The sequence below is a fragment of the Chiloscyllium plagiosum genome, chromosome 1 (genome assembly GCF_004010195.1).
Source record: "Chiloscyllium plagiosum isolate BGI_BamShark_2017 chromosome 1, ASM401019v2, whole genome shotgun sequence".
NCBI classification, from domain to species: domain Eukaryota; kingdom Metazoa; phylum Chordata; class Chondrichthyes; order Orectolobiformes; family Hemiscylliidae; genus Chiloscyllium; species Chiloscyllium plagiosum.
The window spans coordinates 96,282,053-96,309,757 of record NC_057710.1 but is presented as its reverse complement, the minus strand read 5'-3'; the positions used below and the strand labels follow the sequence as shown (position 1 = coordinate 96,309,757).

At 42.5% G+C, this 27,705-nt stretch overlaps 1 protein-coding gene across 2 annotated transcripts in view; it reads right to left on the bottom strand.

Moving 5' to 3' along the window:
- The window catches only part of rbm47 (RNA binding motif protein 47), a 263,132-nt gene that overhangs the window by 175,059 nt on the left and 60,368 nt on the right, over positions 1 to 27,705 (bottom strand). Inside the window, exon 2 of one of the 2 annotated variants that reach the window (XM_043692551.1) lies at positions 8,317 to 8,478. The gene's annotated coding sequence lies outside the window, so the exon portion shown is untranslated. Of the gene's footprint in view, positions 1 to 7,226; positions 7,702 to 8,316; positions 8,479 to 27,705 lie in introns of those variants that run through there. The other variant, XM_043692568.1, reaches the window with a different exon arrangement.

The window sequence follows — 27,705 nt, the reverse complement described above, 5'->3', positions numbered from 1 at the left end:
TCACATTCGCACTACCTTTCCCCCAGCCCCACCCCCCCTCCCATTTATCTCTCTGCTCCCCAGGCCCACAAGCCTCATTCATGATGAAAGGCTTATGCCCGAAATGTCTATTCTGCAGCTCCTCGGATGCTGCCTGACCTGCTTTAGTGATGGTGTCAATATCAAATTCGAAACTCGTCTCGGGATCAAATGTGACACCCAAGTTACAAACAGACTGACATAATCTCAAATTGTTGCCAGGGAAAGGAATTGAGTCAAAGACAGAGAGTGGTAGAGAAATGCAGCAGGTCTAGTAGTATCTATCAAGAGAAATACAAAGCTAATGTTCTGAGTCCAGCAACACTTTGTCAGAGGTGAAAATAGCTGGGAAAGTGTGGCCTTTATGCTGACAACAGGGTGGGGGAGGGAGGCTGATAGAGTACATGAAGATGGTGCCTGAAGATAGAAACAGAGAAAGAGAGAGAAAGAGAGAGAGTGAGAGAGAAAAGATAGATAAAGAAAGGGATTGCTGATATTAAGCTGAGAGGATGATAAGTGCTGGGTACAGTACTAATGAGAAGCGTAAGTGGGTGAAAATTGTTTAGTTGAGCTGATAGTGACCCAAACAATACAGGAGCTGGTGGTATGGGGTTAGATCACTAACATGGACAATGATGTATGTGATCTGAAATTGTTTAACTCAAAGTTGACTCCTGACTTGCGTTGATAATTTAGCAATGGAGTTTGAAACATGGGACTGAAAACAATGGCTTCTAACTTCCTAATGTTTAACTGTAGGAAGTTTCTATTAAGCTGGATGTGTCACTTTGGTTGGAGTCCTTTATACCTACACATCCTAGGACATGCAGTATAGCAAAAACCTGTTTCACCATTCAATAATATCATAATTAGTCATTAAGTCATAGAGTCATAGAGATGTCCAACATGGAAACAGACCCTTCAGTGCAACCTGTCCATGCCGACCAGATATCCCAACTCAATCTAGTCGCACCTGCCAGCACCTGGCCCATATCCCTCCAAACCCTTCCTATTCATATCCTCATCCAAATGCCTTTTAAATGTTGGTAATTGTACCAGCCTCCACCACTTCCTCTGGCAGTTCATTCCATACACACATCACCATCTGCGTGAAAAGGTTGCCCCTTAGATTCCTTTTAAAACTTTCCCCTTTCATCTTAAACCTATACCCTCTAGTTTTGGACTGCCCCACCTTGGGGAAAAAGACCTTGTCTATTTACTGTATCCATTCCCCTCATGATTTTATAAACCTGTATAAGGTCACCCCTCAGCCTCCGATGGTCCAAGAAAAATAGCCCCGGTCTATTCAGCCTCTCCCTATAGGTAACATTCTTGTAAATCTTTTCTGAGCCCTTTCAAGTTTCACAACATCCTTCCTATAGGAGGGAGACCAGACTTGCATACAATATTCCAAAAGTGGTCTCAGAAATGTCCTGTACAGCTGCAACTTGACCTCCACACTCCAAAAGGTCAGTTCTTCTGCAACACAATGGTTGCATTCTTGTGCAACCCCATGTTATGCAAAAATCATGCTTTAGAAACAATGCTTAAAGTATTGGCAATGTCATCGCATTACAGCCAACACATTTTAAACATTTGCGCTTTAGAAAAAGTGTCCCCAATTTGTCAATTGAGTTGCAACGAATTCACATTAATGTAACGCGCACTATAGCAGAACAACCTGTCTCAATGCACTGACCTCGGCTCCACCTTCCTACCTGTTCCATGTGAAGCTTGACTCCCCTGTAGTTTAAAAGTCCGTCGATTACAGTGTTGAATAACACCAATGACTCAGTCTTCACAGTTTTCTGGGTTAGAGAATTCCAAAGATTCTTGACCCTCTGAGAGAAGAAAGTCCTCCTCATCCATGTCATAGCACCTCATTGTCTTTACAACTCTCACGAGTGGGAAGAGGAAATGAACAGCTAAGGTTCATGTTCCTGATGACCACCTTATGACTCGTGACAGCATGTGCCCGTACATGAAAATATCAGGTGAAAGTAAAATTGTGTTTATTTGGTCCAGTAACTGCCAGCAGTCACTGGTTTCATTACGTGAAAAATAGCCAATTGTTTAAGGTATCAGGAGATTTAAATAAATTGAAGCATTTTGTCCAATTTTTTTAAGCAGATACAAAGTCTATAATTACAATTACTGTTAGTTTTTCCCTGACAAAGTTCAAGTATGAAACCAAGACCCACATTCCTGTTGTGAAAGTAATAATCTAAAGTATTGAGGTCATCAACAGAAAAACAAAGAGATCAATACTGTTTTTTAGTAGATAAAAAGTTGAAAGTTTAGGCTGTTGTCTTAGCAGTTATTAGTAAAAGGTTGCGTACCATCAAGTTCCTTGTGTTACCAAATCCTCCCATCTCTGAGACTTACAAAGGCCACATTGTCTTCAGAGGCCCACTGAGAAGATGCGCCTGATCTTGGCAGGGTCTAGGTGTACCGAGATTGGTTTTGTTGTGAATCTTTTTTACATTGGCACAGAAACATGAGAAGGCAGTTATAATTTTATTTCCTTGTTAACCCTGTTCCTCCTCTCACTCAGAATTGGTTGTGAACTCTCATTAAATACTGCACTAATGCTGACATTCACAAATGGGACAGAGTTAACAAGTGTGCAGAGAGCCACATTTCAGTTTCATTACAGGCACCAGACATGTCAACCGTATTTTATAAAGTTTTCCTATCTCATATTCAAAAGTAAGCTTTGAAATTCAGAGTGGGACACTGGTTCTGGCTCGTAAAGGATTTGGATCAGCTAGTTATTCAGGATCTCTATTCCCTCTTGCATCCATGTTCATAATTCACACAAGATACTGGGCTGTGAGATGACTGGAAATTTGTAGTGTCCTACTTTTACCAGGGAATGTAAAGCAGGTATACTTAAACGTGCGTTAGGGTTTAATTGCAATCTCACACCAACAATTAATCGCAGAACCATCAAGAGCATGTCAACCAAGGATTTGCAGCAATTTGTTATTTGTAAATGATTTTTCTGCTAATACGTCCTCGTGTCTGACATAGTGGCAATGAGCTATTACTGGTCTCCCATACAGCGAATTGTATATGGCAAGATTACCTGATCAATAAACAATGACATTAACAGCGATTCCTGGTTGTGGCATCTTATCATCACATTCCATTGACACCACAATGCCAATTGTGCATGAACAATGGCCAATTATCACTGCTACCTGTGCTTGCAAATAGTAAAATTCACACATGCAGTGAATACAAACAAATGCAGGAAGGCAAGCATGTGGGCCATTCTCCTAGGGCTCCAATCTAAAAAGAGGTCTAAGTACCAATTCAAGACAAGAGGTAGTGTCTTGCACCGGGAGGCTTGGGTTCAAGTCCCATCTGCTCCAGAGGTATGTGATAGTAACAGAACAGGCTGATTAAAAATACTTTGTTTCACTGCAACTACAGCATAAAATCAATTACTTAAGTAACAACTTTAACTGTCCCGAGGGTGCTTCACAGAAGCATTATCAAACAAAGTGTGACACTGAGCCACCATAAGGTGGAACAAGGTCAGCTGACCAAAAGTAAACAGGATGAAAGTGAAGTAAAGAGATGGTTTGATATAGGTAGTAAATTCCTTGATTTAAGGTTGAGGAAGCTGAAGGCATTGTCACCAATAATGGAGCAATTAAAACTGGGGATGCACAAGAGGCCAGATTTAGAGGAGCAAACAGTAGTTAACACAGTATTTGTGCAAGCAGTTCACTGCTTTCTCATTATTCTTGCACATCTTTCAGTTAAATTGCCAAGAAAGCAGCTCTGGGCAAAGTACCAGCAGACAAGCAGTCAAGGACCTGCCTCTGGGCAGAGCACAAATGATGGTGATGATGAGAATCAAGTCACTGTGCACAATCAAGCGACGAGCATAACACCAAAATGGAAATGTACAGAGCTCAGCTCTTCAAGACTGGTGTAAAATTTCATAATTTGCAGTGCATAATCATATCAGCAAATGGACAAATGTCACATCAACAAACTCTGTTGGAGACCATACCCAAGCCTGATATGCACAATTTTTAATATTGATTTTTGTGCCCCAAGGCATCATCTCATTCAACAGGAAAATGTTGATAAAGTGATCATTTAACAATAATAATTTATGTTGGGCAGTGTTATTAACTTAACTAACTACAAACATAAAACCATTCATTCATAGTCAATGAGAAAACTTCCACTCACAATGACATTTGAAAACTATCATAACTTATTTTTAATCTTTGTTCTTCATTAACAGATCTTCTAAGCAGCAACCAGACATTATTTACATGAAATCTGTATCAGTTTGTAGGACGACAAATTGGGGCTCAGGTTCCAGAGCCAAAAACAAAGGACCCTGTCAAATGTCTTGGTGCAGCATTGTCGACTGCATGATCAATTCTTCTTTGCCTGTGTGCAATATAAACTGTGGTATATATCAGCAGACTGAAGAGCCATAATTTCTGGGCCATAAATGCTATGCAACATTTACAAAGTGACAATCTTGTAGTGTACTATCCAAACAATATTCCTGCTCACTTGAATCTAGCAATGAACATACTGCTCTCTTTTTAAATCTTTCTTCACCTTATAATTCCTTGACAACTTTATATTGACAATTCAGATCACTTAAATCTCTCTACTGCTCACTCATTCTGAAGAATTTCTTTCACCAAGCTTTTGGTCTACCTACGTAACTTCTCCTTTGAATTCTGACCACCACATTTTAGAATTCAAGTTGTGCCAATCCGGTTAATAACAGCAAAGGACACCCACTCACCAAATAGAATAACTGCAAAGGAGTATTTTTCCAGGAATACAGTCTCGATCTTTATGGATTTTGAAAACAATTTTTCTTTTAGCTCCGAAGTTGACATAGCTTAAGATTATAAAAAGTATATTATGTTCAAATTGCAGTTTTTTTGGTTGGGTGGAAACGTAATGCAGTGTATCAAGATAATTTGATCAGACTGCTACATAGAAATTGCCATCTCTATCAAAAGCTGACATGTTTATCTGTTGTTGTATTTGAAAGAATTCTTCAGGAGGCAAGTGAACACTGACACATGGAACTCTGACCCTTTGTTAATGTGGTTTCTCCAATCATCATGATTGGTTAACAGCACTCAGACTGAATTTTTCTACGCATTTGTTGGGCATTGATAGTAATCTCTTAGAAAATAATCCCAGAATATTTTCTAACAGAAATTAGAATTCTCCATGCCACAATTCAGGCATTTTCTACAACAAATGCACATTCAACAGCTTGAATAATGAAGTTTGATTTTCTCTAATATCCTTAACAAAATGATTGGTCGTTGATTCCTTGTGTAAATTAAACAAGCATTCATATTTGTACAAATCATACCTCACAGCAATCTCTAACCCCCAGTGAGATGGGCAGTTGAGGGCTGAGTTCAAGTGTTTACAGAATTAAATAGAATGAATGGATTAGTAATATGCTGCACATATGCCTGATCTCTTTTTTATAACAAAAGTCTGAGTATCTTGCTGTGCCGAGGCAGAATACTTCATTAATATATTAAATGCAATTGGAAGATGTAAAATTCATTTTCATAATACTGCATAAGTTTCTCAAAGTCAAGAAACTTTTGAGTTGCTTTGAATTGCAGTCAAATTGAGAAACAAAATACTTAAAAGTGAGAAGACAGAAAATGAACAGAATTCATAGCCTGCTCAAACTTTAGTTAATATTTCTGAGAAAGGTCTCAACTGAAATGTTAATTTGTTAGATGAGATCTCTTTGCTACTAAAATTTTCACTTTCATGTTTTAATGGGGTCTGATTTGGACCATTTGCTGTTTCATATTTTCAACTGTATGTTTTTTTGTTACCTTACATGCAATTATATTGGTTGGTTAGAATCAAGCTAATACTCAACACAAGAGGAGACATTTGCTCCTCAAAAGAGAACTAAATACATTATTTTATTTCTGTAGAAAAGTGATACTTTAAATGTAATTCTATGTTTTGCTGAGTCAAACAGCCCATAGTTTTGAAATGAAGTTCTTGTAGCAACCCGTATACCAACACTGTCTGTCAGTGCTTTTGTGAGCACCATATACCGCAGCATATATGTTGATCTAGCATATAAGACAATATCATTTTTCAGTCACAAAAGACGCGGTTTTGCATTTCTTGCCATTTATATCAGATATAGTTAAAAAACACATAACAGGTTATAGTCCAACAGGTTTCCTTGGAAATAGCATTACTATTTCAGGTAGCTGATGAAAGAGCAGTGCTCCGAAAGCTAGTGCTTCCAAATAAACCTATTGGACTATAACCTGGTGTTGTGTGATCTTAAATTTTGTCCACCCCAGTCCAACACCAGCACCTTCACATTATATCAGATATGACTGCCTATACTCCCATTAGTAGTCAGCCTTAATGTTTCACTCATTAAACTGATGTTTCACTTACCAGTACCTTATAACCTGGTGCAATATACACCAAGTTGTGAAAATGCATGGGAGTTTAAGATATACCTGCACAGAACATATTCCATGCAGTGAATGAATAAAATTATCACCAGCCATGAAAATAGTTCACTTAATATATAAGTCGACCTCTGTCTTTGGAGGATTTTTCTGGGGTTTTAAAGTTTGACTTATATGCTAACATCCACAGTAATCTTGTACATTAACTTGTTAACTTCCTCATGTCAGATTGTTTGTACCTGTGCATTCCATTTCTCGACTATTCAATATTATCTTTTTGTTAAATAAAGGATCATGATTAATATGCTAAACATATTAAACTTGTCAAGTGTTTGACTTGATTTTTACTTTTCTCTCCCATCCAGCCTCTGCACACTGCCTAACCTTTCCCCTGCTTTACTCGGCACCTGCTTTAATGTAACTGAATAATATTTTGTCAGTTCAATGACATTAAAAACCTCTGTGGAATACAACAGTTGCTCCCTAATCCTTGTATTGCTTCCTAATCCTTATATTGTTTAACACGTAAAAATAAATAGAAAATTAGTTTCAAAGCAATGGATCAATTTTGCAAATACCTTCTGATGTGGAATTCTAAACTTACAACTGCCATGTCTGCATCAATAAATGTTGAACAGTGAACTCTTCTAACAATTTACTGGTAAACCATGATACCAGTTCTTGGTCTATAAGGGAGCAATTAAAGAGAAACAACAATAACCAAGAATCTTGTCCTACCTCTTTTTAAGATTCAGGACCTCAGACGCCAATTGTCAGCCTGTTCATCGCCTCTTAGTGAGAAGTGCAAAGGGTTTGGCAGCATACAACACACATCTTCTTGTTTTATCAAGGTTAACCTCACAAGGAGTGCCCAGAAACTCCCTGTAATGCTATTTACTGCAGAAAAATCTGTCTTCTTTTGTGCACTGAAAACAAGACTTTGAGAGTACTAAAAGTGTAATGAATTTCGCGAACCTTGCAATTAGACCTACTTAATCTAAAATACCTGACTCTCTGTGACCTAAGCTGCACATTCCATGGGGGCTAAATAGCAGCTCAGAAGCTGCAGCTCTCCGAAGAAAAATTCCTCGCTAGTCTTAGAGTGTGAGGCATTATTCTCGTAAAGCTTGTTTTCAGGCCACTTGTAGCTATGCAGCAAAAAGCTGCCACGTTATTGTAACCCAAACTAAGATTACGAGGTTTAATTCACTATTTGTTTAGTCTCTCCTTCGTTTTTCTGATTCCCTTCCTTCTCGAACAAGTTAAGTTTTTGTCTTATAATGCCCTGCCCCTGAAGCCACCAAACCAGAATTTTCGTGCAACACTGGCAACTTCCCGTAAATCTAAATTGTAATTTTATCCTGTTCACTGAGCCCTCATTGGCTTAAGGCCAGTTTAACATTCCAGTTGAGGTAGGAGCACAGATACCTACCTTTTCTCTAGTGCACAATGATTAAAAAGGGTGGATTGAACTAGAAACTGTGAGCATTATGAAATTTGCTAATCATGCTGGCCTAGAATGGTAAAGACAACCTGTCACTATGAGAGAAGCTGAGTGTAACAATGTTCCATGGAATAATAGAGAGACTGACGAAACCACAACACAAAAAACAAAATGCCCCAGCAGCACCATAGTACAGAAAAGACTTGAAGCAAGTCATGCAGTTTTGTGACCTTAAGAAAACTTAAATATATATACATCTTAAATACATCCTACCTTAACTACTTTCAGAACCTGCGTTAGCTGAATTTTCAAAAGGATAGAGTGACGTGTTCCTTTAGCTTGACAGACAAGAATTTTCACAAGAGAAAGGCTGATCTCACTTACCTGGGGCAAAACAAGATTTGAATTAAAGCTGGCAAGTTACGTCGCTAGGAGAAACCCATGACCTTTCTAATGTGTTCAGAGCATCATACAGCCTGTGACTCATTCAGGAACAGGTGGCAGAAACGTTTTCTCCCCCGTTTTCTGTGAAATGTTCAGGAATCACTGAAGAGAAAAGAAATGAATGAGCATAAGAGAAAACGATTCCTTTCCTGAGTTTGACACCCTCCCATACAAGGAAACTAAAGCACAGAGAAAGAGTGTCCCTACCCCCTACATTTTGCAAAACCTGTTTGGAAAAGAGTTAAACTCTAAATCAAACTGAACTAAAGTTTATAGTAAACTTGTATTGGCCAATCAGGATCAGGTTTATTGCTTGTGACTAAACAATTTGAAACAGAAATTTGATAATACCAGAAGTGAGAGATGCCTTTTAAAATCCATATTTGCATTGCAATACACAGACTGGTTTAGGTTTCAAGCACTTTTGTGAGTGAAGCAAATAGGACAGGAAAGAAATAGTACTACAGTTAGAATGTTTTCATTGGATATATGGCCTGTGTCATAGACGCTCCCCAGATGACACTGTCACCCCCGTCATAAGAAAATAAACATATTTGGAGCAGCAATAGGCTATTCAATCCCTTAAACCTGCCCCAACATTCAACAAGATCATGGCTGGCCTGCCCCAGGGCTTTTGCCCATAACGTCGATTCTCCTGCTCCTCGGATTCTGCCTGACCTGCTGTGCTTTTCCAGCATCACTCTAATCTAGAATCTGGTTTCCAGCATCTGCAGCCCTTGTTTTTACCTGGCCTGCCCCAGACCCTACCTCTTCCGTTGTGCCAGCTTCTCATAGACCTCAATTTCTCAAAATCAATCTATCTTCTCTTTAAATATATCCAGTAATCTCACTGTCACAACTCTCTCAGGTAGAGAATCTGGACATCATAATGTTGTATGTTTCAATATGTTCACCCTCATTCTTTCAAATTCTAATGAACAAAGGACAAATCTACATGGCTGTTCTTGATGATCAACCTCTTCATTTCAATAATCGGCTTCATGAATCTCTTTTGAATTGCCTCCAACACTGCTACAAACTTATTTACATACAGCAATCAAAATTGTACACATTACTCCAGGTGCGGCCACACCAACAGCCTGGATAGTTATAACAAGACATCCCTATTTTTGAGCTCCAACCCCTTCACAATAAATGTCTAAATTCCATTTGCTTTCTTAATTATTTGCAGCACCTGTATCCTAAAATTTTGAGCTTCACACACAAGAACACCCAGACCTCTGTGTGCTGCACTTTTTTTGGAGTTTCCCTCTATTTAAATAATAGTCTTCCTTTTGATTCTTTTGACAAAAATGCATGATCTCACACTTTCCAACATCAAACTTCATGCACCAAAACTAATTGTCAACAATATTCAACACAAAAGACAGAACGGGAATCCAGTGCTACTACTTTTAACGAAGAGTCACCATGCAGTAACATCTCAGGGCAAGCTCCACTTGCTCTAGCCAAACCTACAACAAGGTAAAAACAAGGACTGCAGATGCTGGAAACTAGATTCTAGATTAGAGTAGTGCTGAAAAAGCACAGCAGTTCAGGCAGCATCCGAGGAGCAGGAAAATTGACGTTTCGGGCAAAAGCCCTTCATCAGGAATACATTGGCATCTGACATGTGACAGCTTGTGATCATGACACATCCTCAGTTCAATTACAGTGCACTATTGCACCTCAATGCAGTTCCTTAGGCATTCACTGGTAACTATCATTGTAAAGCTGCAGCAAGTACAGTGTGCTCAGCGACATGCATACAATTCATGGACTGAACCAGGCTGGCTGCTTGCTCTCTGAGCACCCACTTAGTTTGAGCCTACCTGGATTCGCACAGTTAAAAATCATACAACACCAGGTTATAGTCCAACTGGTTTAATTGGAAGCACTAGCCTTCGGAGCGCTGCTCCTTCATCAGTCTGAAAACCAGTGCTTCCAATTCAACCTGTTGGACTATAACCTGTTTCTGGATTAGTGGTGCTGGAAGAGCACAGCAGTTCAGGCAGCATCCGAGGAGCTTCGAAATCGACGTTTCGGGTGTTATAACCTGGTGTTGTGTGATTTTTAACTTTGTACACCCTAGTCCAACGCTGGCATCTCCAAATCATGGATTCTCACAGCAGCCTTGGCCTGCCGTGCCTTTTTGCATATTGGACAGAATCAGGTGACAGAGCTGCCTGTGCAGCAGGATAGGTAGTTAATGAGGGGAGTCTGTTAAGACGCAGGAAGAAATCTTGCTAGACCGCATGGAGTGAAGCCCTCTGTGAAAAGTGACAATATTGACACAGCCAAGAAATGTAAGGTTATATCCTTAAAGAACTCAGCAAATTTGTCAAAAGAGATTTTGTTTTCACAGAAACGTGCTAACTCTGTTTGATTACTTAAATCTTTTTCAAACGTCCTGCTATTGCGTCCTTCATGATGGACTCCAGCATTTTTACAAAGATCAATGACAGAATAACTGGCCTATTGTTTTCTGCTTACTGTCTCCCTCCCTTCTTGAACAGGGCAACACATTACATGGAGTGAAGCCCTCTTTGAAAAGTGACAATATTGACACAGCCAAGAAATGTAAGATTATATATCCTTAAAGAACTCAGCAAATTTGTCAAAAGAGATTTTGTTTTCACAGAAATGTGCTAACTCTGTTTGATTACTTAAATCTTTTTCAAACGTCCTGCTATTGCGTCCTTCATGATGGACTCCAGCATTTTTACAAAGATCAATGACAGAATAACTGGCCTATTGTTTTCTGCTTACTGTCTCCCTCCCTTCTTGAACAGGGCAACACATTAATGGTTTTTGAATCAGCTGGAACCCTTTTGGAATCCAATGAATTTTGGAATATTTTGATGTATTATCTCTGTAGGAATTACCTATAAAACCCTCAGATGCAATCCATCAGATCCTGGTGACTTTTCTATCTTAGATTTGAGAAATACTTTGTCCGTCACAATAGACTCTGTCATAATTGTTTGTCTGTGTGTGTTGGGGGGGGGGTGTGTGGAGAGTTTAGATTAGATTAGATTCCCTACAGTGTGGAATCAGGCCCTTTGGCCCAACAAGTCCACACCGACCCTCTGAAGAGCAACCCACCCAGACCCATTCCCCTCTGAATGATGTACCTAACACTACAGGCAATTTAGCATGGCCAGTTGACAATCTGCACATCTTTGGACTGTGGGAGGAAACCAGAGCACCCGGAGCCCACGCAGACACAGGGAGAACATGCAAACTCCACACAGACAGTTAACTGAGGCGGGAATTGAACCTGGGTCCCTGGTGCTGTGAGGCAGCAGTGCTAACCACTGAGCCACCATGCCGTCCATGTTGGCAGCTACCATTCTCATGGACCTGAAGAGGAAAAGGAATGAACATCAAGCCATCCTATTGCCAGAGTGAGCTACCTTAGTTATCAATTTGTCAAAGGACAAGAACAGTGGGGAAAGATAGGAGGATGAGACTTTTAATTAGTCATGTTATATCTGTTTACCTGTAGCTACAATCTAATTACTTTACAATAAATAATAATTCTTGTTTGGTATAGTATCTTGGCACATACTTTCTATCAACTTTAGTCTGAGATAAATTGGGATATGTTGTAGAACTTAAAAAACACTATATTTGTTATGACGCCAGGTAATAGTGGGACTCAATTTATGCATGTGGGCCATAACATTACAAGAACTCTTATTAATCTGATTTCATTACACATTACTAGATTTAAAATAGCCTTTTCCAGGATAGCTTCTGTAATGTGCCGCTCTAAGAAACAATCCTGGTACATTCAACTGATTTGTTTTCCAAGCATGTTATCCTTGCTCAGTCAATATGCAGATTAAAATTCCCCACAATAATTGTAATGCCCTTTTGTATGTCCCCGTATTATGCTTTGTTCTATAGTGAGGCAACTCTGCAGGTCTATCATCGACTCTTGCCCATGACCTTTTTACCTTGATACTCCTTATTTGCATGCAAACTGATTCTATATAATAATCTATTGCACTGATATCACTACTTACCACTGCACCGATACCTTCCTTTATTAAGAAAACTACCTAACTTCCTTTTCCTCTTGCCTATTTTCCGAGAACATTGATTATTCTTGAGAAATGAGTTTCCAGTCTTGGTCATCCCTGTAATAGTTATCAATCATTTCTATTTATGCCATTAGCTCTTCTATGTTTTGGCAAATGCTGAGTAATTCAGATCAGGAGCCTTAAGCTTTAATCTTTTATGATTGTTAGTGTCTCTGGTTCTATGATTCATATTTGTTGAAGGGAAAGAATATCTAACATGTCTAATATTTAAAGAGGTGGCCTCAAACTGCTTCACTGGGCAGAATATCCATTCTCTAGATGCTGAATGACCTTCTAAGCCTCCACTTTGTCAGACAGAAAGTAGATACTCCTACTGAGCTTGAAAAGTGTCACTCTTCATAATGGTGTAGTCAAGCTAATCAGCTACCAAGGCAGACTCCTTTTCCACAGGCAAATAAGAGGGAAGACCTGTTGAAATCCTCTCTGCAATATTAGTTTGTCTGAGGCAAAAACAGTTACATGTAGCTTAATAAATTATCTATTTAGAGACACAGGCCACATCCAAAAACATAAGATTTAAAATGTACTTAACTGAAAGTGGAGGAATGTTCCTCCCAACCTATGTTAAAAGCACACAGGCCTCTGTAGCCAACATTACCATACTATCACCATGTCCTTTAATCTCCCCCCTTCTTATGCACTAGGAACATTTGGATTCACTAGAGGGGGTGGATGAAGCTTTGGATTAAATCAGGTCTTCATTAAGAGCCCAGCTCTTGCAGCACAGCACTTGTTGTCTACCTCACTGAAGTGCCAGGCTCAGTAATGTGTCCTGATGGGGGTTTGAACCTATGGATTTTCTGGTAAAGAAACAAAAAAAAACTATCACTCAGCCACCTCCTGAAATGCCGACCTACAAAGGTAAGAAAAATTGGAGGTGTAGTGGACAGCAAAGAAGGTTACCTGAAAGTACAACGGGACCTTAATTAAATAGGCAAATGGGCTGAGGAGTGGCAGATGGTGTTTAATTTAAATAAATGCAAAGTGCTGCATTATAATAGGGCAAATTAGAACAAGACTTATACACTTAATGGTAAGGTCCTGAGGGGTGTTACTGAACAAAGAGACCTTGGGATGCAGGTTCATAGTTCCTTGAAAGCAGAGTTGCAGGTAGACAAGGTAGTGGAGAAGGTACATACGAACATAAGAAATAGGAGCAGGAATAGGCCATGTGACCCGCCGAGCCTCCTCCACCATTCAATAAGATCACGGCTGATGGTTTTGTTGACCCAGTTCCAATTACTCGCCTGCTCACCATAACCCTTAGTTCCTTTACTGTTCAAAAATCTATCCAGCAATGCCTTAAAAGTATTTAATGAAATAACCTCAACTGCTTCACTGGGCAGGGAATTCCACAGATTGTCAACCATTTAGGTAAAGAGGTTCTTCCTCAACTCAGTCCTGAGTCTGCTTCCCCTTATTGTGAGTTTGTGCCCTCCTAGTTTCATCCACCAGTGGAAACATCCTCTTTGCTTCTATCGCATGTATTCCCTTTATAACTTTATATGTTTCTATAAGATTCCCCTCATTGTTCTAAATTCCAATGAGTATAGTCCCAGTCTACACAATCTATCCTCATAAGAAAACCCTTTCAATTTCAGAATCAACCTAGTGAACCTCCCAGTGTCAGTATATCCTTTCTTAAGTAAGGAGACCACAACTGTACACAGTACTCCAGCACGGCCTCACCAGCACCCTATAAAGCTACAGTAACATTCCTGTTTATAAATTCCATCCCTCAAGCAATGAATGACAATATTCTATTTTCCTTCTTAATTACCTGCTGCATCTGCAAACCACTTTTTGTGATTCAAACACAAGGACACCTAGGTCCCTCTGCACAGCAGCGTGTTGCAATTTTGTCACTATTTAAATAATAGTCAATTTTGCTGTTATTCCTACCAAAATGGATGACCTCACGTTTACCAACATTCAACTTCATCTTCCATACACTTGCCCATTCACTTAACCTATCCATATCCCTCTGCAGACGTTTACTGTCCTCTGCACACTTTGCTCTATCACTCATGTTAGTGTCTTCTGTGAACTTTGATACACTACACTTGGTCCCCAACTTTAAATCATCTACGTAAATTGTAAGCCATTGCGGTCCCAATACTGATCCCTGAGGCATACCACTAGCCACTGATTACCAACCAAAAAAAACACCCATTTATCTCACTCTTTGCTTCCTGTTAGTTAACCAATCCTCTATCCATGCTAATACATTACCCATAATGCCATGCAGATTTATCTTACGAAGCAGCATTTTGTGCAGCACCTTGTTGAATACCTTCTGGAAATCCAGGTACACCACATCCACCAGTTCCCCATTGTCTGCCACGCTAGTAATATCCTTAAATAATTCCATTAAATTACTTTAACAATACCTGCCTTTCATGAATCCATGATGCATCTATCTGATGGAACAATTTTTATCCAGGTGTCTCACTATTTCTTCCTTAATGCCTGCCTTTATTGGTCAGTGTACGAAGCATAGGAATTGGGTGGTCATGTTGTAGCTGTACAAGACATTGGTTAAGCCACTTTTGAAATACTGCATTCAATTCTGGTCTCCCTGCTATAGGAAAGATGTGAAACTTGAAAGGGTTCAAATAACATTTACAAGGATATTGCCATGGTTGGACGGTTCTCATTGGAGAGCTCTGTCCTCACGTATTTTGCTGGGATCATTTGTTATCCCTTCTCTCCAAGAAACCAAATCCTCAAATGGATCTGGTGGACAAAGCACACCTAAGAGCCATGTCTTCTCCCAGGATAGCAAGGACATGCCTGCATGATCCTCTGATGATTGTCACACATAAGTTGGACATTGATAGAGTGAAAATCTTCATAACTGACAATCATTCCTTGCTGAACCAATAGAGATTTCATGCCTTTTTCAGGACAATCATATTTTGAACTCTGGGGATTCCAGCAATCCATGCATTCTCTGGATCTCTCGGCCTGGCTAAATGAATGGTATTCCTTGGTGCCTAAGCATTGCATCCGTCATGACTTTTATGAAATGCTGTGCTGAACTTGAAATCTGCCACAAAGTTGTCTAGATTGGTGCCATGAGTGACCCCAGTGCATAAAGGTTCAAGACCATGGTCATTTTGAGAGAAACATAGTGCATAGTGTGACAACAAAAGAATTCAAACTAATATCTTTGGACAGCAATTCACAAAGGGAGTTCATTGTCTCTCTGAAGAGGTATAGCTCCTGATTTTTGTCACAACAGAAAAGATACTGCTCATGTGCAAACTGCAGCCCACTCACCCAAACCCCATCCAAAACTGGCATCTTTCATTTGCACAGGCTGTGATTGGAAGGAGGGGTGTAGTTTGTACATGTGCAATTCATGGAGGCAGCCAGCCATTTAATTTATTTGCTGCCTGTGTTCAAATCTGGTTTTGGAGTCTCTAGTGTCCAAGCCCCAGAGTGTGGGATTTCCATGGGTAAGAGGATACATGATTTTAGTGCATTTGTTTTGGATAGGCAAAGCTCCCCCTGGGAAAGCTGAGGTACCATGAAAGGTACAGTCCCAGGGCACCTTGGGGGGGGCTGGGCATGGTATCCTTTGGACGTGAGACATCATTTTCAGATTAACTGTGTTGACAATTGTGTATAAAAGGCAGATACCACAGTGGGCGGCACAGTGGCACAGTGGTCAGCATTGCTGCCTCACAGCGCCAGAGACCCGGGTTCAATTCCCAACTCAGGCGACTGACTGTGTGGAGTTTGCATGTTCTCCCTGTGTCTGCGTGGTTTCCTCCGGGTGCTCCGGTTTCCTCCCACAGTCCAAAGATGTGCAGGTCAGGTGAATTGGTCATGCTAAATTGCCCGTAGTTTTGGGTAAAGGGGTAAATGTAGGGGAATGGGTGGGTTATGCTTCGGTGGGTCGGTGTGGACTTGTTGGTCGGTGGGTCGGTGTGGACTTGTTGGGCTGAAGGGCCTGTTTCCACACTGTAAGTAATCTAAAAATAATCCCCTTGGAAATACCCAACTTGTCCAGAAGTGTCACAAGTTTTAACAAGTGTCAAGACTTTTCAAGAAATGTCATTACATGAAAAAATGTATTTATCTAATGAATAAGAGTGCTTTTTAAGATCACAATTGTTCCATTGGGGGGTAAGCAGTTTGATGAAAATCTACCTCGAGATGTGTTGCTAACTGGCTTTGTGTCTGAGGTCAGAGGTCTTCTTGTTGAACTCTGTGGCACAGGGAGAGGTGAAGGTAAAAGGCACTTGCATGGAGGCTCAGGACTGGTAAGGGAGGGGGACGTGGTTTGTAATTTGGTATATGGAGGGGTGAAAAAGGGCAGGGCCTTTCCATTTGCAGATCTTATGTTCTTAGAATCCCTACAGTGCAGAGAGAAGCCATTTAGCCCATGAGGTCTGCACCAACCATCTGAAGAGCATTCCTCCATTTCCCATGGTTACTCCACCTAGCCTGCACATCCCTGCACACCATAGGTAATTTACCATGGCCAGTCCACCTAATCTGCACATCTTTGGACTGCGGGAGGAAACCAGGGCACCCGGAGGAATCCCATACAGACATGGAAAGAACATGCAAATTCCACACAGACAGTCACCCGAGGCTGGAATTGAAGCCAGGTTCCTGGTGCTGTGAGGCAGCAGTGCTAATCACTGAGAGACCTGCCACACTTAAGTTAGTGACAATGAAGTTGTGGAGAAGATTGCAGTGATGCAGAGCCTCCCTGTATGTCTCTAAAAGCCAGCATCACCTGCTGCATGATCAGCTGACAGTGGGTTTCACCACTGAAAAGCTTCGTCTGTCATGTGATTGTATATGTCTCCTTGGTATTGGCGCATTAAATTTTACTTTGTATCATGTGGGAGTTGACTCCCAACACAAGAGCATAAATGTCTCTCACTCTTGATTCTGCTGTTAAGAATGCGCATCATGGAGAAATCACTCGACAGTAGTCATTGAGACAAATTGTTTCTTTGTGGACCATGAGTGGACAAGGTCAAAAGTCACATGACACAGGTTATAGTCCAACAGGTTTATTTGGAGTGCTGTTCCTTTATCAACACTCCACTTGACAAACAAGCAGTGCTTCAAAAGCCTATGATTTTAAATAAACCTGTTGGACTGTAACCTGGTGTCATGTGCCTTCTGACCTTGTCCACCCCAATCCAACACCGGCACCTCCACATCAGGACCCTGAGAATGGAGTTGGGCTCATATAAAATTATCCCACTCCCACACACTAACACTATTCACAATTAGAGAAGCATTGAATCCATAAGATCTGCCTAAGGTCAAACTCCGAGAGTATAAACAGAGAAGAGAATGAAAATAAAATTAATTACATAAATTAATACACACACACACACATAAATATATATATATATATGTACATAAATATATAAATTGAACTCTATCCATGTCAGTGAGTTAAAACTGTTTTTTGCAGTACCCTGAAATTGGTAGGTATGTACAGCCCAGAGGCAGAACCTCATTTCACACAAGGACCACAGTTACCCCTCACTGCTGTTGACTCTCAAATCCCTCATTCTTTCTGGAAGTTTGGTGACCTCCTTACCTCTGAAGAGAAGGCTCCAGCAGCCAATGCTAACCCAAGCTAACCCAATGTGCAGCTCCCAATTCACTCAGACATAATTTCAATTGGGTCCCCCTGGCTGCACCGATGAAACCAATGGGTTTTAACTGGCTTTGCTGTAATTTGTATCACACTTAGGGAATGGACTTAGGAAACACTTGACTCATAGTGATACAAAAATAGTTGTTTCTTCTTTGCAATAAATCTAATTAAACTCAAATACCAACAATGCACAATTTACTTTTGTCGTCATTTACTTAGTTTATTAGTGTTGTTACAGCAGTGTTTAGAAAATACACTCTGCACTTCTCTGACAGTGCACAAAGACAGTCAAAACGAGAGGACGATTTTTACCAAACTTCAGCTGAGTGCCAACTTCCCTGGAGGGATTCACTCTATGAGTTTGAGCAAGTCAGCTCACACAACTCTCTGCTGCTCACCTCTTTATTATGTATGCACCATTGCCCTAAATGCTAACTTGCAGTGGAAATACTCACCACTATCAGATCCCTCCAGGATTTCCCCCATACCTAAAGCTCAGCTCTGTACCAGGTATCACCACTGGCAGCCAGCAATAGCCTTTCACAGTCCACGTAGAGGGAGGGAAATGAAGAAAAAAAGTTTCCGTGGACACGTACTTGATGTGGGTTATACTTCATTGGAAGAAGTTCACACTCAGAGATGTGCTGCTTCTTTACATCGTCACCTGTCTGACTGAGGGTCATTGCAGCTGCAGCTACAGGAACTAAACTACACAGATTCCAGTCCTGGGTGCCGTACCAGACTGATCCCAGCATCAGAACCTCATCTTATGGAGGCCTGCTGAATTATGGTCCTGGTGGAGGAATGGGTTCTATTGGATTACACTTGTCCTCAGTCAGGAGGTTGCTAATGGATCAGATGCGATCACAGAGAGTAGCCCTATTCTGTCAACAATCATCCTTATAAAGTGTGCACCCCTTGAAATGAAGCAGGAACCTGAGCGTGTCAAGTAAATATGCAACATGGCAGTTTTCAGGATGTCTGACACTAAGATATGGTACTGATGATCACTACTGGTTTGTACAATGATGGAATGCAACCTTTTCTGTCGATGCATTATGACATGGCCTTCTCAGTGCAGTGTATGTAGAGTATATAGAGCCCACTCCTTTGGAAAACCAGCTATGCTGCCAAGGCTACATCACTAGCTTCATTGTGAGGAATTGAGGATCTGGCATAAAGTGTGTTGACAACTGCCAAGATCCATCTTTGGGTTAAAGACGAAGAGATCTCCCATATATTTCCAGTGGATCCTTTGAAGCATTACACTCCAGGAAATTGCTCAAGAAATTGAAGATTCCACTGGACAATTCCTCTCCATCTGAAACCCTCTGAAAATATCCATTTAGATTGGAGAATTCAAAAGGTTCCATCACAATTAAATAGATAGTTACTCAGGAAAAGTGAGATTATTAAATACCCTGTCTAATTCCTCAGTAACTATTAAACACTGGTTTAATGTACAGAGCCCCAGCTACACTCCAGGAAATTGCTCAAGAAATTGAAGATTCCACTGGACAATTCCTCTCCATCTGAAACCCTCTGAAAATATCCATTTAGATTGGAGAATTCAAAAGGTTCCATCACAATTAAATAGATAGTTACTCAGGAAAAGTGAGATTATTGCCCTGACCTCTTATTTCCCCCAGATCCTGATCTGACACCCCCTCTCTGCCAGGAGCCAACACCCCCTCTATCCCTGAGATCCAAAACCTCCTGCTACTGGCCTGACATTACCATTTATTCTGCGACTCTCTGCCCAGGATCCAACACCTGCCCCTTTACACCGGGGACCTGACAATTCCCCTCACTTTCCCCACTCCCCCTCCTCCTCTCTCCAAACCCCCAACAACCCTCCCCCTGGAGTCGACACCGCCATCCCCAATGACCAACACCTACTCCCCTTGCTACTGGAGTAGACCCCATCTCTACCCCCTGCAATCTCTGAAGCTCAACATACCCTATACCACTGGCACCCTATTTACCTGGGACACTACACCTCACCTATCTACCATCTTGACACCTACCCTCCTGGCATCTGAACTATACAGTTACCTTTCAATATTTTTAGATTCCCTACAGTGTGGAAACAGGCCCTTCAGCCCAACATGTCCACAGTGACCCTCCGAAGAGTAACCCATCCAGTCCCATTTCCCGCTGACTAATGCACCTAACACTATGGGCAATTTAGCATGGCCAATTCACCTGACCTGCACATCTTTGGACTGTGGGAGGAAACCAGGAACCCGGAGGAGACACAGGGAGAATGTGCAAACTACGCACAGATTTTTTTAATTTCAAAAATATACTTTATTCATAAAATACTGTGATGATCTATACAACTGGACATGCCATACATACGTAAACATTCCATTTCTTTGCATACCGAAACAGAGTAATCATTCCAATTTGCAGGTCTGTATGATTACATTTTTAGCTGAGGCATCAGCAGAGCCCAAATGACTCCGTGGGCCCCCTGTTCATCTTAGGCAGGCAGATGTTACACGGTGGTCTTTCCCCACCGCGCCTTGGCGGCAGCTGCCCCAAACTTCAGCGCGTCCCTCAATACGTAGTCCTGGACCTTGGAATGTGCCAGTCTGCAACACTCAGTCGGGGTCAACTCCTTCAGCTGGAAGATCAGCAGGTTTCGGACCACCCAGAGAGCATCCTTCGTATGGTGCGGCTGAGAGTCCAGGCGTGCATAAAGGATCTCACAGGCAGAGCCCTTCTCACCTCCAGCCAAGCCAGGTCTTGGTGCTTGTTGGAAAGTTCTGGCAATGAGGCATTCTGCCAAATGGCTTTGACAGTCTGCCAAGGGAACTGCTCGACAGGATCCGCCCTCTCCTTTTCCCGAAGGGTCTCAAGGACACTACGTGCTGACCACTTCCTGATGGACTTGTGGTCAAAAGTGTTTTCTTTCATAAATTTCTCCACGAAGGACAGGTGGTACGGAATGGTCCAACTACTCGGAGCGTTCTGCGGCAGCGAGGCCAGGCCCATCCTTCGCAACACCGGGGACAGGTAGAACCTCAGTACGTAGAGACACTTGGTGTTTGCGTACCGGGGATCCACGCACAGCTTGATGCAGCCACACACAAAGGTGGCCATCAGGGCGAGGGTGGCATTGGGCGTGTTTTTCCCCCATTGCACAGGTCTTTGTACATTGTGTCTCTTCGGACCCGGTCCATCTTTGATCACCATATGGAGTGGAAGATGGCCCGGGTGACTGCGGCGGCACAGTTTCTGGGGATAGGCCAGACCTGTGCCACATATAACAATACTGAAAGTACCTCACACATGATGACCAGGTTCTTTCCGGCAATGGAGAGCGACCTTGCTCCCATCTACCTAGTTTCTGTTTCATCTTCCTGATCCGCTCCTCCCAGGTCTTGGCGCACGCCCCAGCCCCCCGAACCAAATACCCAGCACCTTCAGGTGGTTGGTCCTGACGTTGAAGGAGATAGAGGATTGGTCGGCCCAGTTCCCGAAGAGCATGGCCTCGCTCTTGCCTCGGTTTACCTTGGCCCCCGAGGCCCGTTCGAACTGGTCACAGATGCACATGAGTCTGTGCACGGACAGCGGATCTGAGCAGAAAACGGCGATGTCATCCATGTACAGGGAGGCCTTAACCTGTAGGCCCCCACTGCCAGAAATAGTCACCCCTCTCAGGCTCGCATCCTTCCTGATGGATTCGGCAAATGGCTCTATGCAACACACAAACAAGGCAGGAGAGAGAGGGCAGGGAAGCTATCTGATTCCCACCCATTGATTGAGACTGCACTGACAATGTTGGTGTAGAGCAGTCTGATCCAATTACCGATTCCCTCCCCAAAGCCCATTTTGGAGAGGACATCCTTCATATACATATGCGATATCCTGTCAAAGGCCTTCTCCTGGTCCAGGCTGATGAGGCAGGTGTCCACCCCACTGTCCTGCACGTAGGCAATCGTATCTCTGAGGAGTGCGAGACTCTCAGTGATCTTCCTGCCCGGTACAGCACAGGTTTGGTCAGGGTGGATCACCGTTCCCAGAGCAGGCCTGACCCGGTTGGCGATGACCTTTGACAAGATTTTGTAGTCTGTGTTTAACAGTGAGATTAGTCTCCAATTTCTAATTTCCTCCCTCTCCCCCTTCTGCTTGTAGATGAGAGTGATGTTGCTTTTCCTCATGGATTCACTCATGGTACCTGCCTGAAGCATACTGACATACACCTCCAGCAGGTCCTGGCCAATCATGTCCCAAAGAGCAGAATCGATCTCGACCGGTAAGCCGTCGCTTCCGGGAGTTTTATTCTTTTTGAAGGACTCGAGGGCCTTGGTCAGCTCATCCAGAGATAGCGGCTGGTCTAGCCTCTCTCGTGTTCCATCGTCTAGGACCTCCATGATAGAGGACAGGAATGACTGGGAGGCCGCGCTGTCAGTTGGCTTCGCGTCATACAGACTGGCAGAGAAGGATTTGCTGATCCTCATGATGTCAGCCTGAGATGACGTTATCGAGCCATCTTCTTCCTTCAGGCTGCTGAGCACGGAGCTTTCTTTGTGCACCTTCTGGAAGAAGAAACGTGAGCACATCTCGTCCTGCTCCACCGAGCGGACCCTGGACCGGAAGATTATCGTAGAGGCCTCCGAAGCAAAGAGCGAGGCTTGCTGGCCCTTCACCTCCTGGAGGTCCTCCGTGACATCGACCCCCAACGTCTGCAGCAGGAGCAGGTTCTACATACTTTCCTGGAGCTGGGACAGTTTTCCTCGCCTCTCTCTCACCTCCTGAACACCTTTGAGGATGAAGAACCTCTTGATGTTCCCTTTTACTGTTTCCCACCAGTCCAGTGGAGACTCAAACAGGGGCTTCACGGTTCTCCAACCTGCGTAATCCCTCTTGAGCTCCTCGATGTTTCCTGGGGTCAACAGCTTTGTGTTCAGTTTCCACGTTCCCTTACCAGCCCACTGCTCGTCCTGTAGGTGACAGTCGGCCAGCAGGAGGCAGTGGTCAGAGAAGAACACCGGCTTGAGGTCGGTGGTTCTGACTGAGAGCGTTCGGGACGCAAACAGGTAATCTATTCTTGAGCAGATAGACCCGTCTGCCCGTGACCAGATGTATCTACGCTGCGCTCCATCTGCAGGGATGCTGAAGACGTCGTGCAGCTTGGTATCTTTGACCATTTCCTTCAGGGCTCTGAATGTCCAGTTTACTGTCCCCCCCGCCGGATCGCCCATCTGCATCAATGATACAGTTGAAGTCTCTGGCCAGAATGACCGGCCTGGACGTAGCCAGCAACAGTGGAAGCTGTTGCAGGACGGCCAACCATTCCCTCTTACCCGCTGGAGCGTACACGTTGATTAGTCTCACAGGAGCGTTTCTGTAGGTAACATCCGCGACGAGGAGGCGCCCGCCCACCACCTCCTTAACCTCAGAGATGGTGAAGTTGCTTCCTCGCAACAGAATATCCAGGCGTGAGGAACAGTTACCATTGCCCCCCGACCAAACTGACGGCCCATGGGCCCACAAGCTCGACCATCTCCTGTAACTGGCGTTAGACCGAAGCCAGCATGAAGATCCACCAATAGCAGGTCAGCACAACCAAACGATCCTCCAACGTCTGATCACGATCCAGTGATGATCTCCACTAGCTCTGATGACTCGCAACTTGACCCCCCATCCTGATAAGAATAGACACTTGATCTTAGCCAAAAGGCTGAGAAGCTAAAACTCCACACAGATAGACGCCTGAGGCTGGAATCGAACCTGGGACGCTGGTGCTGTGAGGCAGCAGTGCTAATCACTGAACCACCATGCCACTTTCCACATGAGCTGTCAAAATGGATGTCATTTAAATTGCAGAATACAGCAACTGATTGCTGTGACAAAGGAGAAAGTGGTATGCCTTCCCTTGACTATCCTGCATTGTAAGAGACCTCAATGAAACAGCCCTCATCTCAATCCCCTACCAGAAATACAGAAGTCTTGCTAAATGTAAAACAGAAGAAATGGGAGTGACTGAAAAACCTTAGGAGTCAAATATGGAGAAACAGCAGCTCAATGGCCAAAGACAAAGTACTGCAGAGAGTAGAATTCCAAAATGGAAACTAGATGTGCTGGAAATGCTCAGCTGGTCAGGCAGCAACTGTGGCAGGAAAGAGAGTTAATTTTTCAATCAAGATGACCCATTCTGATGAAAGGTCAACTCAACCTGAGGGTTAACTCTGTTTCTCATTACAGGTGCCTCTGGCTTCATGTGCAAGAATGAGCAATAGGAGAAAATAGAGACCCTTTTTGAACAAATCGCTTTAATGATCTGTTTTCTACAGGAGTGCTCTAACTGTTCTGTTCTCTAGAGGTATTTGCGGCTAGATCCTCCAGATACTTTAAATCAGAAGAAAGAAAAATTAACATTGCCAGCATTGAGGAGTTTTTAAAAAGAATAACTATGAATATCACCTAGAAAGATTCATTTGCTTACACAGGAATTGGGAAGAAAATTGAGTTGTCTATAAAGACTGTTCCAAATTCACATTTAATCCTTTATTTCCTTAGACCACACAAGACTTAGAGTTCTTTGTTTAAACATTTATTTGTGCATAAGAGATGTACATATCCAAAAATGGCATACAGCTCAAATCTGTCTTTCAAGAACAAAGGTTTTAATCTATATTTACAGACAACAAGCTTCCAGTCAACTATTCCTATACACAATTCCTTAGGCTGACAAGTGGCAAGTAATGCTAGCACCATATAAATGCAAGGCCAAGTCCATCACCAATCTAATGCCTACCCCATGACATTCAATCATGTTACTATCACTGAATCCCCCATTATCAATAACCTGGAGGTTATCATTGACCAGAAACTCAAGTGGACTCGCCACATAAATACAGCAGCTACAAGAGCAGGTCAGAAGCTCAGAATACTGTGGTGAGTAACTCACTTTCTGACTCTCCAAAGCCTTTCTAACATCTACAAGGCACAGATTAGGAGTGTGATGGAATACTTCCCACCTGCCATGATGTGTACAACTCCAACCACACTCAAGAAGCTTGGCACCATCCAGGACAAAGCAGTCTGCTTGATTGGCGTTACATCCACAACCATCTATGCCATCCACTACCAATGCTCAGTAGCAGCAGTGTGTATTATCCATAAGACGCACGGCAAAAATTCACTAAAGACCCTCAAATAGCACCTTCCAAACCCACGACCACTTCCACCGAGAAAGTCAAGGGCAGCATGGAAACACCACTATCTTCAGACGCCCCTCTAAACCACTCTCCATCCCGACATGGGAAGATATCTCAGTTCCTTCACTGTCGCTGAGTCAAAATCCTGGAATTCTCTCCCTAAAGGCATTGTGGGTTGACCCATAGCAGGTGAACTGCAGCGGTTCAAGAAGGCAGGTCACCACCACCTTCCCAAGGGCACTCAGGGATGGGCAATAAGTGCTGGCCAGCCAGCAATGCCCACATCCCACAAATGAATAAACAAAATAAACAGTTACACACTTTGATGCCCCTGATCTCAACCCAATCATATTTGCCTGGTTCACATTCCAAGTTAGTATATATAACTTGATTGTATCATCTAAACACATTCAAACTAATGCATATGACTATATTATCCAATCATATTCAAACCAACATCTGTGATTATATTATCCAATCACAAGTGCACATCTCCTCGCTGCAGTATGCACATTAAGGTTAACAGTAAACTTGCCGTCCAATTGCCTATACTGGCTATTTTCCCTTTCATAGACATTTCAGGAGGTACAAACTCCTGACTTCTACCACCTTGAGGGACAAGGGCAGTGGAGGCATGTGCAGATCACGACCTGTAATTTACTCCTTCAAGTCACATGCCATCCTAATATGAATTATATTATTGTTCCTTCACTGTCACTGGATGAAAATCCTGGCATCTCCACCTTGAAACACTGTGAATATATCTACACCAAATGGACTGCAGCAGCTCAAGAAGGCAGCTCACCATCATCCTCTCCAGGGGATTAAGAGTAGCCCAAAAATTGTTGGCCTTTCAGTGATCCCTATATTTCAAAGTACAAGTCTGTGTTATGATGCAAAATTTTGTGCATTATCTTTTCATCAGTATGAACATATTGAACTATAATAACAGTAAGTTTAAAAGTAGCTTAGAAACATTGTAACACAACTTTTTACCTGGTCTAAAGAATGACTTCATTAAACACACAAAACAAAGACTTAATGGAACTTTGCTGGAATCTCAAATATATATCATTACATCTCAATATTAAAATTGTAGTTAGGCCATCAAAAATGCAGCATGCTTTTCAGCCCTAATGCTATTTGTTAGCAATACAGACTTTAACATGAAGATATATATCCTGTAGGGGCCTGTTTTTTGGGATGTTTATTCTACAAGATCACTGTATTTTAAAAGGGATCGAAGGGCCAACTTTTTCATGCAGAGTGTGGTGCATGTATGGAACAAACTGCTAGAGGAAGCGGTGAAGGCGGGTACAATCACAACAATTAATATCTGATCGGTATGGAAAAGTTGGACCGAAGCATTTGTTTTCATGCTGTACAACTGTATGGCTTATCGGAAGGATGTTGTGAAACTTGAAAGGGTTCAGAAAAGATTTACAAGGATCTTGCCAGGGTTGGAGGGTTTGAGCTACAGGGACGGGTTGAATAAGCTAGGGCTGTTTCCCCAGGAGCGTCGGAGGCTGAGGGGTGACCTTATACAGGTTTATAAAATCACGAGGGGCATGGATAGAGTAGATAGACATGGTCTTTTCCCTGGAGTGGGGGAGTCCAAAACTAGAGGGCATTGATTTAGGGTGAGAGGGGAAAGATATAAAAGAGACCTAAGGGGCAACTTTTTCACGCAGAGAGTGGTATGTGGAATGAGCTGCCAGAGGAAGTGGTGGAGGCTGTGCAATTACAGCATTTAAAAGGCATCTGGACAGGCATAGGAATAGGAAGGGTTTGGAGGGATAAGGGCCGGGTGCTGGCAGGTGGGACTAGATTAGGTTGGGATAACTGGTCAGCATGGACAAGTTGAACAAAAGGGTCTGTTTCCAAGTTGTACATCTTTATGACTCTATGACTAAGACTCTTGTACTAGGTTGGTCATTTGCTTTGAAGACTTGTTAAAGAAAGTTTTTAACATGAGACACCAGGGTCTGATTTTCTGAAATAATCATAGAACCACAGAATGATACAGCATGGAAAAAAGGCTGAAAACGACAAATGCCGGAGATCACAGCAGGTCAGACAGCATCCATGGAGAGAAAGCAAACTAACGTTTCAAGTCATGCTGACTCTTCTTCAGAGCTGATGTTTCAAGCAAATTGTCGTTTTCAATAGAGATTCCAACATTTGCAGTAATTTGCTCCTAAATGGCCCATTGTGTCTGTGGCAGCCTCGCAGAGACACTGCATTTATCATTTCAAAAACAGAAATTACTGGAAAAACTCAGCAGCTCTGGCAACATCTGTGGGGAGAGAAACAGAGTTAGTGTTCCTTTCTGGAGAGGGGTCAGTGGACCCGAAAAGTTAACTCTGCTTTCTCTTCACAGATAGTGCCAGATTTGTTGAGTTTCTCCAGG